General features: G+C 36.1%; 1 protein-coding gene across 1 annotated transcript in view; it reads right to left on the reverse strand.

Moving 5' to 3' along the window:
• Positions 1 to 16,323, reverse strand: part of il11ra (interleukin 11 receptor subunit alpha) — a 45,179-nt gene extending 28,856 nt beyond the window's left edge. The window contains exon 1 of the mRNA XM_079256207.1: positions 16,224 to 16,323. The gene's annotated coding sequence lies outside the window, so the exon portion shown is untranslated. The remainder of the gene's footprint in view (positions 1 to 16,223) is intronic.
• Positions 16,324 to 18,139: the final 1,816 nt, after the last annotated feature.

An 18,139-nucleotide genomic window follows, 5' to 3' on the forward strand; every position in this document is an offset into this window, starting at 1 on the left:
ACTTCAGGCACAAGCAGCAGACACTTGTTCAGGTATGTCAGTCAGAGTTGAAATGAAGATAAAAAGATTTAGCAGGTACTTTTTAAAGCTTTTAATTAAATCACATTGCCACTACTTATCCAGGGTTGGGTTTTTTTCTCCCAGTCTGTGGTCAAGTGCTAATTTTAGTGTCATGTTCTTCAGAAAGGCTTTACCATTTTACATGTGGACAACAGACATTATAACTTTAAAACCTGCTGACACATCCAAAATAAAATATATTCTTTTAATTACTCTTCAACTGTCTATGCGCGCATGACTAGGTCATGTCATTATTGGTGAAATCATCTATTTTTTGTTGCCTTGTTTAAAGTCAGAACATATTGCCGTAGCTGCTAAGGACATTGAAATGCAATGGAGTTTATTATAGTATATAAATATTAGGCTTGGAAAATCAAATAAAAATAATTTTATATCAGGATTTTTTGCTTCACAATTTTAAAATCAATTTTTTTTTTCTTTGTTAAAAATAGATTTTTTTTTCTTCAAATAAATAAAAATAATCCATTATAAATTTTTTTGCCATTTTTACTGTTTTTATTGATCTTTTTACTTGCCTTCATGGGCATTATACCAGCAGAATGATGATCTGGCTACTGCGCTGTTTTTTCCTAAATGAAATTGAGAAAAATGACTAGCAATAAAACTTTTGTACATTTTTTTGTTTTTAGTCTACAAAAATCAGCAATATCGAAGAATCATGAGAATAACAATTTAAATCGAATCGGCACCCAAGAAATCATAATCAAATCGAATGGGGACACAAGCATATTCTCACAGCCCTATTAAATATGTAACTTTCACTGACTAACAGTTACAGCTGCTTTGCCTTTCAGTCATAAGATCTTTAAAGAGAAAAAAGAAAACGTTCACCCAATTCATCGATTTATTATAGTGCCATATTAATCGATTATTAAAATAATTGATAACTACAGCCCTACCATCCATAATGGCTGTGTTTTCCTGAACCAAAGTAAATAGTATTTAAGTTACCCAGAAAAATATCCATCTTCTTAGCAATCAGCTTCATGAAGACTTCACTCATCACCTATATAGGCCAGGACATTTTGTTCCATTTTAGAGACTCTGCAGAACCCCCTTGAGAGAAAGCAAATGACCAGAAACAGCATAACCAAGCAGATGTTGTCCAGAGAAACCTTCATGGCTGCCAACACTAGAAGTAAACCACCTTCTAGCAGCAAAACAGTATCCACTGTTCATTATGTACAACAGGTTTGCTATGAAAGTGTGCAACACATCAGTACAGTAAATGATCATTATCCTTTAGAAAATAAGGTTTTTATTCTTGTTTGATGTGAAGCATTAACCCAAATCCGTTGGATTCAATGGTCCTTACTCTTCTCTATGTGCAGTGTGTGTGTATATATCCAGATTCCAAAAGCAGTAGCAAGGTCCATTAAAATTGTTTGTAGCATTGTAGAAAAGTTAAGACCCTTGGCGACATTAAAAAAAAAAACAAAACTTTGTGCTCTTTTAAAAGCACTGAGATGTAGCGGATAACTTAAAAATGTTAAGTAAACCACTATGAAGAAAACCCACACATTTTCTAGATACAGTTGTTTACAAAATCTGGCTGTCTTGTAAATGAACACACACTGAATCCAAATAAACAGTGAACAAAAAGGTGACAAATGAAATTACCCCACGAGCCAAATGAAATGTAGATGGGATCTCAATATCCATTATGTTTATTTATGTATATCTGTGTGGAAGGACCAGAATATTATCATAAACCACATCATTTTATAACAGTGGTTTGGAAAATTCCACAGCCACGGCATCTTAATTGTTGAAGGAATCCAAGCCATTTGAGAACTGACCTAAAACATCTTTCAGTGCACGCACCACTGCCCTGACCAACAACACCCCAATAGTGTGCAACTGCTAATACTATCTTGACGTTCTTGTATTTTGAATTTGGTTCATGCCATTTGGTTTAGCATATTAAATGTAGCAGAAAAGTTTGAGTCAGTACGGCTACTAGCCAAAGGTACATGATGGCCCAACACACATCTGCTCTGTGTGAGCCAATGACAAGCTCTTTAAACATACACCCATCTACCAACCCACATCTGCTCTCTGTTATCCGACACAGCCTTAATATGCAGGCACAACCTAAAGCATATATACGCAGAGACACACATACAATTTGCCGCGTGAGCAATTACAACAGTGACACAATTTTGTGGAACAAAAATAAAATTCAAATAATGTAAATCAAGGAGGAGCTGTTTCTCTATTATGAAACAGTTTTATTTGTATCCTGTGCTAACATAGCAAATATTTAAGGGTAAGTTTGGATGGATCAACTATTTGCACTTTTGCTAATGTCTTAAAGGAAAAGTGAAATGCAAAAACACACTTCTGCATGGACACTTGTACACGTGTTTGCTAATGATAGCTGTGTCAAACTCAATCATAGTCAATAAAACAGCAGGATAGCTAGTCAGTAAGGTCTACCCAACTCTGCCACACTCACATGATGTTGTGCTGTGTATGCTGCAAGTTTCTGGATTTGAGTGTTCATGTGTATGTGTGTGCACAAATCCAAGTACATTTGACTGGCGCCGTCCTACTGCTGGGAGTAATTATAAAGACATGAAGCAGATACTTGAAATTGCCGTTTGATCCAACACAGAAAAACATACCTACATAAAATATGATGAACTGGACTGCTTGCATTCAAGAACTATAGTGATTTGTTCACATTGAAGTTACATTATTACAATGAAACCGGTGATGGAAAAAGTGCTCCAAGGATTTAGTCATAAAACCATAAATAGCGAGCCCAGTCTCGCCTCCAATGAGACACATGCCAACGTTTTCTCAGGAACCTTTGGCATTAGACCGCAACACACAGGGCACCTCTTGGGTTTTTTTTTTCCAGTGTGCATGATTAATATGTGAAGCAGTGCACTTTCAGCTCATGTAAACTCTTTTTTTTTTTTATTCAAGACAGTAGTTCCTATACCTAATTCAATCCTGTGTAGCCAGAAACACACTACTGGATTTAACATGCCAGCAGCACTTTACACATGGGATTAAGATGTTTAGTTCAGTCTAAAGAAATTAAATAAAAGGACACTATTTAGGTTTAACATGTTAAATTTGCATAACAATTCATCTCAGCTATGGTTATCTTGGTAAAGAAATATTTTTGCAGCATTTCTTTATGAAAAGAATTAATTTATGTTGTATTTTTAATATGCAGAGTTTCATTCATTGTAGCACACATTGTAGCAGTGTGCAACAACTAAGTTTTGGAAAATGCAGTTACATTTCTCTATAATTGATGCTGACAATGCTCGCAATCCAAGTACTGAAAATCCTTTACTCGTAGTCACATAACTTCAGAGAATATGGATAAGCTATTGGGATGGAAATACAGTTTTCCACAGCACAGCTCAGTTTTTCTTTTAAACAAAAACCTGACTTAGGTATAGAAATATATTTGAATGGTAAGGATCAACTACCATTCAACTGGTGAGCCAGATGTTAGGTTAAATATGGCTGCAATCAGAAATTTGACACAGTCAATGCATCATGTATTGTTGAGACAAAAATATTTCCAATTTCAGACCAACAGCTGGGAGGATCAAGTGATTTGGAGGCTTCATCTAAATACTTGTGACACAAAATACAACTATTAAAATTATAATTACAGAGCATTAAAAATACAGTCTGTGGAAATTCTTTACAATAGTTTTCTTTTTTCAACTGAAAAAAAAAGATCAGTAAGTCTATAATCTGCATATTGTAAAAAAAAAAAAAAAAAAAAAAAAAGTTTCTTAAAACCTAACAAATGAACCAACTACAACAATGCTGTCTGCAGTATCCTAATGGTACTCAACCCTTATCTCAACAAGACTCATCTCATGGGCCCTCTTTCAGACTGAACATTTTTGTCAGAGCAGACTTGATGATCATAACTGGAGTGAATAAACCCAGGATGATGTAAATGATTGTGGTGAAATGTTGTGATAGTGAAATTTTGTCAGTTAAATTTTGGTCTCGCATCAGTTTTTCTCTTTAATACCCTATGGTGCAGACACTGTGCAAAATCTTTTTTTTTTTTCTGATAATTCCTGAAGGGCAGCTTACCTAAGTACCAAGTGAACAGTTTTTTAAGCACAGAAGTTGTAATGAGAAATGCTAAATAGCATTACATACCTAATTATGGTATTTGTAAGTTTGTCCCATTCTAAAAATAGCCATATTTAAAAAGTTATTTGATGACACATGGCTATATATAAGATTAAAATGAAAACTTCATGGGAACAGTTGAAAAGCCACGATGGAGTACCATACGTTTAAAAAAGTTAAGCAGAAGTCTTTTTTTCCCTTCATTCTAATGGATAAGAGTATATTTGTGCACTTATTTCTACCATCTGATGAACTTTACAGAGCTGGCAAAGAGCTCTCATCATGTGAACTGCAGGAAGGAAAACATGGGAAACATATACACCCAAATTACATAAACATGTTGGGATACACACACACACACACACACACCGACACACCATAGATATCCCTCCCCCTCCCATGCATCCACCCACACACACTTTGAATGTCGTACACACATGCACGACCCCAGTTCACTAGAGCGATGAGTCACTCTGCTGGGAACTTCATGCTTCCCCCATTACAACAGACTGGGTAACTGGTTGTCCTAACATGCAGAGAAAGGCAGGTAAGCTTTAGTTGCTTAAAGAATGATGGCCAAATTGGTAAAAGACTGGTAGAAAAATTAGCTGAATGAGAGGAAAAAGTAAGAGATTGAGTTCTTAAAAATAAAAGAGAATGATACAAGGTGAGATCACTCTGGTAAACCTCAAACTCATGCAGCGACACACTGAGGGATACTTAAATGGTAACATCAGGTCATATTACACAATGAACAAGAAGATAACTGGAAGAAAAACCAAACATGAGAACATGAATATGAAATAGTCATGGTTTCTTTATCATTCCTGCCTGGCTTACTTTTTTAAAAAATGATCCTGGAAAAGACAAACAACAAGACAGCCTGGAGGGGGTGGTTAACACAAGCCAACATTTCATATGATTAATGCATATTCTGCTTTCATGAATGTGACAAAAAGCAACACAGACTGGCTGCAAATATACAACATATAAGGCATAACTGGGCTTACCTTTACAGTCTGTTTAAACAGGAAATCATGTCCTATGTGTCTGACGAATGAGAACTTGCACTTATTTTACATTGTATAAGCACTTCAGAGAGAGCTGATTTTAATAGCTTGTGGATTAACAAGTAAATATAACTAATATTTTCCTAATTAGTCATCTTGCTACAGATAAAAAATAAATATACAATAAAGTACAATCAGTAACTTAAATTTTTATCAAAACTTTCAAATTATCTACTCAGGAAAAAGATAGAAAGCTTGGAAAGAAGTCGGCTTCCTAAGAAGAGAACAAGTGATGCAGACAGAACAAGTGAGGTCACTATATGATGAAACCAGGATTACTCATTTTCTCACAATTCAATCGCACCTTGTCACCTTGCTTTCAAATGCCTGTGGTGCACAAAAGCATTAAATTGCAGACCTGCAAAAAGAAACCCTAACACAAACTAACCTTGGGAGGCTGCTTCATATCCTTCTGAGGATTAGCTGTAAACAACCACGAACAAGAAAAAACATTTTTTGCAGCTCGCTCTTATGCCGAGATTAGTGAAACTTTCTCAGGTGGTGTCAAGCATAAAGGTCACATTTGTGAAGCAAACATCCCCTATGCACCAGATGAAGTCAAAACACACACACACACACACACACACACACACACACACACACACACACACACACACACACAGTTGAGCTGTAGTGTACATTGGAGGCTCTACAATCCTACTATTCAGCCAAGGCAGACTTTAAGGCAAACTGACCTTAAATATGCGTAAAGAAAAAAAAAATAACAACATGCATTTTACAACTCAGACAAAACCAGACAGCAACGCAAACTAGTTCCATGTAAAATAATACAGAAGATTATTTTTAGGTTAATGTTTTCTCAGGAATAAAAGGGGGGAAATTCAGAAAAACACTGAATCTCAGTAATTTTGTGAATGACTTGCTGGAAGCAGCAGAAACTATAATGAAGCTTCAGAACATATGAGTGACCTGTAAGGAGACAAGCCCTCATCAGACTGCTTGGCTTTGTTCACAGACATGGCTGACAAACAGCCGATCATTCATCCAGTTTGCTTGAGATGGCGAGGATGATAGGCTGATTTACAGTGCACCACTATGATTTGGTTTCAGAGTTTGTTGATCTTGAGGTACACCATAAGTGTGTGTGTGTGTGTGCACATTTGTAGGTTGATGTGATTCAGGAAGGAGATTAAAAACTGTGTTCGAGATCAAAGACAGCAGCAGATGGAGGGATATTTTCAGGGTTTAGATCTGTTAAACCAGAAAATGCTCCACATAACCTCAGTAATTTAAGGTATTAACTCTTACTTTATGCTAACCTTCAACAAATACACCTTCTTGACTGAATGTGCAACAAAAATACAATGCGCTACAATGAGCTAAGCAAAACACGAAGTGAGCTGCGGTGTAGTTTCTGATCTTTTTTGACAATTTAAAACCAAACCAAAAAAATGAGAAATGTTAGGAGTTTTTTGTCAGCTTGCAAGTTAAATTCATTTAACACAGGTGAACTGCAGCTAGCACATTAGCCAAATGTTGACCAAAGGAGAAGATTGTTTGGAAATCATTCAACCAAACAGGGTCCATATGGTCATCAAACATGCTTATGTAACACAAAATACCATGTCATGTTCCTCGTCATATGCTGTTACTGTGATATGACGTATTATTAGTACAATTGCCATTATATTTCAAATTAAGTTTTTCTGATAGCTGTGTAAATACACTTTCCACATCCTTGGCATACTTTTTAACATATATTTTATGCTAAAAAATAAGATTTTACATTCTATTGTGTCCACTTTAGATCTGATCCTGAAGATGAAAAGCACATCTGTAATCAAATGAAGAGATGGCTACTTCTTTAGTTCTGCTCTTGGGGATGATGAAAGTGTCAGATGTATAGTAGTAAACAAAGATGGGAATGTTTAGCTGTACTATCCCTTAATCCTTTTTTTGTGACAAAGTAAAACAAAAGCTAGGGATGATTTAACAAATCTATGAATCAAAAGTCTCTTTTCCTTTCTGACCGGACAAAGTTTCAAAACATACAGTAGTTTTGTTGAAATGAAATAAGGCTTTAATTTGATCATCTTATTGAAAACAACCTGTTATAAACCTATTTAAAGTAATCTTCATTTTTGTTAAACATTCCCAATAAACAGCAAACAGTAGCTCATTTTAACCATCTCAGGCAAATTTAAACTCTGGCTCAGATTTGATTCAAACCCAATGAAACCACTAATGAATTTAAAGAAATTCACAAGTCCAACAGAAAAATCTTAATGTTTGATATTTTATATGGATCTATCAAAGAAGCAAGCTTTTATTCTTCCTACACACTCATACCCAGTCTTTTTTCTCTTGTAATCAGTAAGGTCAGGAGAATAAAGTGTGCCCACACTTCCTGACGTGTGTAGTGTCCCTGAAACATTAGATACCACGCCAAAAGTCTGATAAATCCTCAGTCTAAAACCCCAAAGTGTAGAAGTTAAGTATGATTTGTAATTGTATTTAAGGACCATACTCGTGCAAAAAAGTGTTACTTTTCTATAGATAAGCTTTAAAAATACTTGTCTGCACTGATAAGAACAGATCCTTAAAACTAGCAAAGAAATAATATAAGCATGTGAACAATTTTGGCTGTGCTGCAAATGTTCTTTAACAAGTACTGCTAGTGTAGTTTTAGCTTCATTTTCATTTGTTTCCGTCACCTGCCTGCCAAATCTGATAGGATCACCATGCTCGATAACATCCATTTAGGCTTTTTTAAGACTGCCAACGCTCCATGAAGACAACAAACACAGGAGAGGTAAAAAGGTAGGGAAAGCAAAGGATGCAAGGAAAATTTATTATCAAAGGGAAAGGTACAAAAAAGGTAACAGGAAAAGAAAAGATGATTAAAAACAAAAAATGAGGAGAATGGAAATGGAGGGAAACAAAAAATATATATTACATGCTTGCCAACCACGAAACATGCTAGCTATATCCTGACTGACTGTCGCATAATTTGAGCAGACTTGTCTATAAATAATAGATATGACCAGACAAGTAAAAATAGTCACCTCCTAAAGGAGAAAAACATGAAAATGTCAGTTACCACTCTTTCTAAAGAACTACATTTTTCTCCCTCTTTGACCTTTTTCAAGTACCTAATTACATTTTTACTAAATGGTAATAAATACATTTTTAAAAAAGAGGATGGTCTTCACAGTATCCACTTTTGTTTTTCTAGCAATCTCGAAATGTAGCTTTCATCAGAGACATAAGGGATGTTTTATCTTAATTTGTAGCAGCTTGACACATCTATAGCTCTAAGCCTGTTCTTTTGGTGTCTGCTCTTAGTCATGACTGAATGCATCAGGATTTTTTTTCTCTGTTTTACAGCACAAAGGGAAAAGCTTTCAAGACAAGATCATTACCAACCCAATAAATTAGTCACCGGATTTAGGTAATTGAATATTGCTACCATCCTCCTTTGTAGGTATTTTCCTAATAGCACAACAATTGCTCTGAATTTATGCTAGCCAGTACACCAGTTCATACTGAAAACTGGCTTTTAACAATTTGATAGTCAAACAATTTGTCTACTACCACAAAAATTTGTTGAAATAACCTAAACAAGGTTTCACAGTGGGAAGCTATTTAAGGGAGGGGCGTTTTCACTGCTGCAGCAGTGCATCATTGTTACAGCAGATGTTAAACAGTGAAATGTAAAAGAAAGTTTAAAAGTAAAGCTGTAGCAAATAAAGCTAAATATGATGAGACAGAAAAAACTTTTCCCCAGAAAGGGAGTTGTTTCTGTTGTCTGGACATACTTTGGTTTTAAAAAGGTTAGAGGTACACCAAACAGCGATTTACTGTAAATTCTGTGGCGCTAAACTTGTCGCCAGAGGTTGTGATATGAGCAATTTTTGCATCTTTGGTGTAAACATGCTTCTGAGCACCTAGAAAGTAAAAATGAAAATACATTCTCAAGTAAAACTGAGAAGAACATTGGAGGCATCCCTTGTCCAAAGTGTTTGACTTAGATAAGCATCACGATTAACATAACCTAAGATATGGGCAGGACAGGTGCTGTGGAAAAAGACAGATCAAGAAACAATGGACATCCCAATGTTTTTCTTTGTGTACTATGTCTAAATGTCTCACGAAATGGAAGAAGAACAGCCACTTTCATTCATAATGGAATTGGTGATTTAAGTTCAATCTCCGGTAGTAATTCTTCTTTCAATCAATAGAAAATGAGATCAACACCTTGTCATACCTGGATAAAAAGCATTACCACCAAACACAGAGAAAGTAGCAAAATATTTTAACAATATTGTGATATATATTTGTGGTCATATTGCCTACCAGACACTAGATTTCTCCCCACTGCGTAGCAAACATGGAAAGAACAGACTTACAGCTAATTCAGACGAACCAATAAATATTGTCAAATGAAATGTAAAACAGCTTCTAATTTTAAAAAACTAAACAAAAAGCTTTCTTACCCCACACACAGAGTTTTGACAAGAACTGGCAACGCTGTAGACTTAGAAAATAAAAAGTGAAAAGCATACTGGTAACCTTGAAGATTGCAAGAATGTTACCTAAGTTTACAAACAACTCAAAATCCCAATTATTCCAATTATTAGGGGTGGGGAATCAAATAAAAAAATTGAATATCAGAATTTTTTGCTTCACAATTTTAAAATTGATTACAAAATTTGAAATAAAAATAATTCATCATAAAGGTTTTGTCATTTTATTGATCTTTTTACTGTCCTTCTTGGGCCATACAGCACCAGATTGATAGCCTGCCTACTGTGTTGTTTTTTCTAAATAAAATTAAGTAAAATGACTTGCAAAGAAAATTTTTGTACATTTTTTTTTGTTTTGTTTTTAGTCGACACAAATCAGCAGTATCAAAGACTCACAAGAATCGCAGCTTTAATCAAATCGGCACCCAAAAAAATATCAGAATCAAATCGAATCAGGATGAAAGCATATGGTCACAGCCCTATCAGCCCTATTATCATATCATATAATATGGACCATTGCTAGTTCTACAAAGACAAAGGGATCTCCACCCCATGTAAATGACAGTACAAGTAAAAGCTTGAGGTCTGAATATTTAAGTATTTCCCCATCATCAAAGTTGTGAAGCGAATATTTGCAATAGGAAATGTGTTCTGGGTAACAGCATGGTTTCCACAATGTACAAAACCATCAGATTTACTTTTTTTTTGTATCTTTGTGAAAGTAAAACACAGTGTCATTTGTAGTGCCTCACTTGTAATTTTGCCTTTTTTTTTTTTTTTAAATCAAAGCCAGTAGTACTTACAGAAGACCTTAAACGGTGCCATCAGCACAGTTTTAGGGATTGCAGTTTCCAAACTAACAAGTCTTACGTATTGTGGGTGTATCAGCTTCTGTTCTCCTTTTAATTAGATGCAAAATGAGTACGCAAACTGTACAAAAGAAAATATAAAACTCTACCTCTGTTTTCTCTCAGCCTCCAAATCTCCTCACCATCACTCAAAATGAACTCCATTAGCCGGGTACAGCAAGTCTGCATCAGTGAACCTCCTACAACTAAATAGCACATTGATGTGCTCAGCTGCAAAATCTTAATTATACGGCAAACAACAACTTAAAAAAAAATGTTATAAATGGCAGTGATGGTAAATACCACCACCTGCAGGGTGGGAGTCAATACTGTCAAGCCAAAAGGCGGCTAGGTTGTGCCACGCCAGCTTGACAATCAATCCAGTCCACACACCATGCTGGTTTGGCTTGATGTAGAATTTTATACCAAAGCAATCAATAGTGTCTTTCCAGTGCAGCCTTAAACTCTGCCAAGCTCAAATAATCTCCCTAATTAGCTTTATTTTCAAAGTCAACATGGCACTGAATGGAATAAGTTGCAGTTTTTACAGCTAAACTAAAGTATGCTGCTTTAACTGGCAAAGTCTAGCAATATGTCAAAAGTGATCAACAAATCTTTCACAACACTTTGGTAACTGCTTTTTATCCCACTCTGCTTTAAGTCAAAGAATATACAAACCTCTCACAACCTGTCTCTATGAACTGCAGGGATTAATAGCAAAAGCAGAATCTAGCTCATCTCTGAACAACATTTTGGTGTGATGAATGAAGGCCTGTATAAATCCAACACATCAAACAGCATGTTGGCATGAGGAAAACGCATTCTTCCATTTATCTTCCAAACCAAAACCAAACTTGCCTCTAACACATGTCATCAATGATTACCTGAGAGTGATCTAATTTTGAATAAAAAATTTAGCTAAATTTGTTTTTTTTTTCCTCAATGATAACTGAGATATAGCTTCTAATTAGTAGGACTATGCATCTTTACTGGTCTCAAGATTTGATTATGATTGTCATGGTGATGCAACTCAAGTAATCAGCCATATGCTAATCACAGTATATTATATACTATGCTAATTGCCGAGCATTTTAAATAAAGATGGGGAGGTAAAATGTCCAAATCTCGGAAAAAAAAAAAACAAACATATGCTATATATCAGACAAAGACATCGCTAAAATGATACTCAACAGGGAGGTGCGGGCATCAGTGTTCCCAACAAATGCATGCTTGCAAATAGATTTCTTGAGGTGTGTGTCACTGACACCATATCACAAAGAAACACAGAAGAACAGCCTGAAAATACAGCCAGTTTGCTGCTGGTGGTCCTGTCTCTGGCCTTTTTTTCCCATAACCACACATTGCCAATGAGAATGGGACAGAGAGAAAAAAAAATAGGAGTAAAATATTGCCCTGCCACTCATACTTGCAGTATACATGACTGGTGAAACATCAGCCTTCATTATAAGTTTAGAGGCAAACTCAGTTTATTTTTGGGTCAAATTCAGAAGTAAGGAAGAGAAAAGTTACTGCATACATAGGAGCTGTGTGTGTTGCTTTTTCCTAGCCAGCCATAACTGGTAGCTATTACGAAAAAAAGAATGGGATTCTGCCACTCATTGAGAGTAGTTACCAATATTTTCTACTATTTTTTTTTTTTAAATCAATACATTATGAATGTAAACAACTTCTGTAAAGACAAAAAATGCATTTTTTCTGATCATATGTCACTTTTTCTCCTACTGTTTAAAATTTTGAGACGACAAGTTTAATTATAGATTTAACTTAATATTTGCACAAATTTGAGAGCATTATCTTAATTTTTCCTCAAAACATCACTTCCTCTTTCACAATTTAGATGTACAGCGAATGAAATTTTGTGTGTTCCAACATGAAACACACCTGATGGTTGAAAGCCACTATCAGGCGGTGTTTAGAAGGAAAGCAGGTTCACACAGCCTTGAAATACACACTTCTGCCTTGTGAACTTTTAATAGATAAATCGTGAACTTCCCATCCTTTTGTCATTTTTTTTATTTTATCATATTTGAAAAACACCTGAGTTATTACTGCGTCAAGGGAAAATTGCTTTTAAAAAGCAGCTTATTTAAGTGTTTGCAAACCAAATATGGCTGAACTTTTAAATGTACAGTAGTAGCCCACTTTTATAAAAAAATTTTTTAGAGGATTTGCTACTTGCAGATCAGAGCAGAATAGGCTGCATATTTTAACAGGGAAAAAGCCTTAATCCTTACAATTAATACCAGACCATCACTTTCACTATCACAACACTATCGTTTCCCTCAGAAGAAGCCACAACTCCAAGCTGCCAGATCAGATACCACTTCTGAGGCCTGACCTTGAGGTTTAGAGCTGTGGGAATTACATCCTGTAACAAGTTGAAATATAGAAAGAAGCCAAAGTGGGGAAAAAAAAGACAACTCTTCTTTTCAAGCTAACTTCTGATGTGCACAACTAAACAGATCTCCTGGTATGAATAAGAGGGGGGTAAATGGCACGAACAGCAGCACAGAGCAGAAACACCCCAGCGTAGGCCCCTCAAAGTTGGTTTAATATCAAGGCCTGGCTCTTTCTGTTTCTCTGCTTCTAACATACACAACAAGAACAGTATGGCCTCAGAGCTGGCAAGACACACTTGAGTTCTTGGAGCAGCCCTCTCTCTAATTTAGAGTTGATTGCTGTGGGGCTCTGTGAGTGGCTGGTGAAATATGAGTGTGGAGAAGAGTATGGAGGATTGGACTTTGTTGAACTCCATGTGTGCATTTGATTATAAGAGTGTGCATGCACAGAGACATTGAACTGCCTCACTTGTGTCTATACATGTATATGAGCGTGTGCGAGTCTGCGTCAAGGTCTCCATGGAGCCACTGCGTTTTTGTGTGCACATGTGGTTTTTGGCCAGAGCTAGCATGGAGATTGAGAGAGGCGTCTGCAGGGATTCAGGCAAAGCGAAAGGCAAACGAAGCCACAGTGCTGCTATTAATCAAGAATAAGATGCCTGGAGGTGAGTTTAACTGACCTGGGCTGTTCAAAAAATTAATAACAGTTAATTAAATTGGATTTAGTTCTTGTTTTGCCTCAAACAAAGTGCCATTTTTTTTAACTTTTACATAATGAAGTTGATGTTGTTTAAAGCCATGTCTGATCTTTTACAGCTATAAGCATGTTTGTGATTTACTACACTCTTACTGAAGCGCTTACCTTAAAACATCACATGTCTAATACACACTTTCTGATTAAGCTGCAACCCTGATAAAAGCTGCAGCCATAACATATAGGCAGCAGCTGTGCTTTAATAAGGTGTTTCACCCTCTCTGAAATCTGATCTTGGATATCCCTGTCTTTCCTTTTCTCCTTTTTTTGTTTTGTTTTTTTTTCTACATTTCTGAAGTCCTCAATTCCAAAGCACATACTTGTCCCTACTATTCTTTTTTTTATGCTTATTTTAACCAGTGTTCATGGAGTAAAAAATCATTAAAGGTTCCTATTATAGTGACAAGAGCCTTCAAACTGTGGGTAGGAGGTAAACACCAAAGTGTCTAGTATTTTGCATGTCTTACTCTGTATGCCTTAAGTTTCCTGGAGTGCATTTTTTGTCTAGCTTGGATATTCTAATAAAGTGAATCATGACTTTTAAGTTCTTAACCATTTAAGTGCAATTTATCAACAACTGACGCAAAGACTGCAAGGTGTATCGAAGTGTTTGGTGCATCTTTTTCGAGGACCTATAGTTATTCTTGCCTGGATAAGACAACACTTAGCCAAGCTCCAAGGAAAAAAATAAGAAGAATGAACTTCAAAATAGAAGAATAAATAGCAGTCAAACAGGAAAACTTGTAAAAGAAAAAATGGGGCAAAAAAAACATCACAAGACTTGCTTTGAAGTTTTGGCTGCTCTGTTTTACTGCAACACGGACATGCAGAAGAAAGATGAGCTCCCATTGGTCAAACAACAGCCAACAAACTACACCCTCCGAGTATATTTCTCTTTCTTCTTTACAGCGACCACTAACAAGAAGTAGTTTTTCAATGACAGGGGTAAAGTCAGCGATGGTACACAGAGCCAAAATGACTGGACTTCAATTTTTCTCATCACAAACACACATAATGTACACAGAGTAAATCAAAGCATCCCAGACAGATTCAAAATTTCTACTTATGAATAAAATTCTGCCTTAGTGCTTAGTCCAACCTTACATAACTTATTACTACACCACATTCATTCCCAATGTGAATAAGGATCAATTTGTCTTCCCAAACATCATTTATGACCACTGAAAGTTGGCCTATAGTCAAAAAACCTTCTTTACATAAACATGCATGACCAATAAAATTGCCTCTGACTCGGTTAGTGTATCACTTCTCTAAAGCATCGCAGGCTCGCCTTTCGAATCAAAATAAGTGTACTCTGACGTCATAATAAAGGATTTGTTGATTAAGAGAAGATTCTGCCTCTTATTGTAGAACTTCATTGTTCCAATAGTGTTAAGCTGTACAAGAGTGATACAGTAGCACGAACTTTGACCCACATTCTCCTTTTAACAATGGGTACATGCATACATTGAAAAATTTGCAATAATACAAAAGAAAATGCCTAAATACTTTTATTTCTCTCCTATTACCACTTCCGTCCCTGCTTCAACTCCTGAGATGCCCCCAGGCTTCGTCTTTCTGTTTGCATTCCTGCTCAACTCTATTTAAAGGCTTCATCACTCCACTGGTTAAAGGAATGCACATCTGCAAAAGAGAACCCCCTCCCAAAGTCTCTTGTCTTTCCCTGTCAACCACTCAGTATTTGTTTCTAATTATGTACTGACCCCACAGACTTTTACTGTTGCCCTGGACCTATTATTGTACAACATGTGAGGAAAAAGAAAAAGGGGAGGGGGTGGAAGAACAGGATGAAGACCTTTTTTTTTTTTTATGTTGCATCAACAAGTGCTTTTCATGACTCCAATAAGAGCACTTCATTTACACTCTTCCAAGTGTCTGTGCTTTTGAGCTGTAAGTAAAACAAACAAATGAAAACCATTGCAACAGGGTTTTTGACGTTTTAAGCCCAATTTTCACTCGCAAACACACACACATATTTATATATACATATATATATATACATACATATATATATATATATATATATATATATATATATATATACAATGTGTGTGTGATATTCATGTAAACATACAGACCACAACTGTACCACCACTTCCAAACCACTTTTGTTTTCCTTCCTTTATAATACGTTTCAGAGCAAGCCTGTTTTCTTCGCTCCCACAAGTTTGAACCATACACCGCAAAATTATTACACATTTATTAAACTACCATTTAAAAAAAAAAAAAAAATCATTCCGTTACTGAATAGGTTTTATACTTTTATAATAATAATAATGATGATAAGATATGTGGATAAATACAAGTACAAGACAGGACTGACGATATTAAATAGGCTAAGAGCAGGACAAACATACAAGCCCCATTTCCCTCTGTGCCCTCCTGTCCGGTGTAGTGAGGCGGATAAACTTTTCGCCCCCTACACGCACTATTTCCTTCCTCACCTGTTTAAAAAAAACAACTAAAAAAAACAAACAAACCTTGGAAGTTCTTCCCGAGTCAAATAGACATTATAATGTTGTCGTCTTCCATGGCTGGAACTTCGTTGTGTCGTTCTTCGGTTTACCGAAGAGACCTAGGGACGGACTCGTGGGGCAGAGCAGAGGATCCACAAACTCACACGGGGTGGAGGCAGAGAGAACGAATGAGACCAGACGGAGTCGGCGGCCACGTGATTGGAGGATCTGGCTGTCACTCAACCTCGGAGTGGGTGTGTCCTGACTGTAAAGAGATTATGTCGGCTAAGCTATCAGCAGTGATCCCAGGTCTCTAGTCTGAGGAATGTGGCAGTGGAAAAAAGGGGGCAACAGCAGGGTTAAATTTAATGTAGCATTTGCGTGTTTTTAAGTTAAATTTAGCAGCAAACAGTGAAATCATTGATCTGGATTTCTTCAAGCTACAGAAAGAGTGTGAAATCTCAAAGTAGTTTTCTTTGTTTGTTTGTTTTTTCAATTTAATGTACATAACAGCTTTAATGTTAGTAACCTATTTAGGACATATTCAAATATTAGGTATTAAATATGCAATTTTAGTACACAAATGCTAGTTTTCCTTACTTTTGAACAATGGATTCACATCCTGATTGGCTCTTGTCATTTTAGGAACAGTTAGCAAAATCTTCAACCAATCTTCAAACAACAATTATATATTCATAATTAATCCCCTTCATGTGAGGTAGGATCTTGATGTGGCGTATTTATCCGGTTTGCCTGTTGATTTCTCTCGCTGACATCTGTGGCCATGATGAAAACACAAACTAATTAAACCCACTAATGGTTCCATTACTCTAAACTGGAGCACACAATAAACAAAATGATGGTCACATCTCATTATCAGAGGCAGTGACTTTTTGTCCTCCTCCATAAATGTAAAAGGACACGGGGAAAAAACACATCTATCAGTGACATGAAGGAAAATCATGGTTTTTCCAAATGTAGGATCATGGGATCCCATTATAACATACAGGTCTAACCAGTTAACTGGTTGGTATTATCAGAAAAAACTTTCCAGAATGGAAAATAACATAAATAGAACTATTCTAATGGCAAATAAATTTTTTTAAAAATTAGAAAGAATTGTAATGAAAAAGCAGCACATTTTTACACTTTTGCTCTCTTTTCTTGCAAGGCAATCCTGACCTTTGACCTTTATCTTTTTTACAAGCTGCATTATTTCCTTCATACTGAGCTTCATGATTAACAGACTAAAGAAGAACAATCTGAAACTGGGTACTTGCATTCCAGTCTGCTCATCAGGAAAAGACTGACAATTAGGGGGATTTCCAGTTTCCAGCAGCTCCAGGCAGCCCCCCCCCCCCCCCCCCCCCCCCCCCCTTCACTGACCTTGACCCATTCATTGGACTAAAGCTGCTCATTAGTAAATGCAAATTTTCTTACACACTACAACTTTTACAATAGATTGGTTGTGGAGTGAAATTGACACAAACGGACTATTTTATTTCTCTTATTAAGCTCAACGCATTTCATTCGTTGTTCTAGTTTTGTTTGTTTCTTTGAGTCAGTTTATCGTGTAGTTGAAACTTTTGTTAGTTTTGCAGGAGCCGTTTGAGAGACTGGACAGCAGCTGTTTGTTTTCTGACCGTTTATCCTTCTGAATGACTTTGCTCAATATATCATGTGGTCAAGCAGTGAATCTAGCTGTCTGTCCATCTGCATATGAGCCACTTTCCATCTGCCTGTCCCTGATGTCATCTGTGTTTTTGTGAACCATTGGGAAAAAAGTGCATCCTCTTTCACTTACACAAGGTTATACGTCTTTTTTTTTTTTTTTTTTTACTATGTGTTAATGAAGGCAAATACTTCCCAGAATAATAACAACAAATAACAATATAATATGTAGTTTTTTGCTTAACAATTCTAAGCCAAAACATGTAAGT

Source organism: Telmatherina bonti, assembly GCF_933228915.1.
Source record: "Telmatherina bonti genome assembly, chromosome: 17".
NCBI classification, from domain to species: Eukaryota; Metazoa; Chordata; class Actinopteri; order Atheriniformes; family Telmatherinidae; genus Telmatherina; species Telmatherina bonti.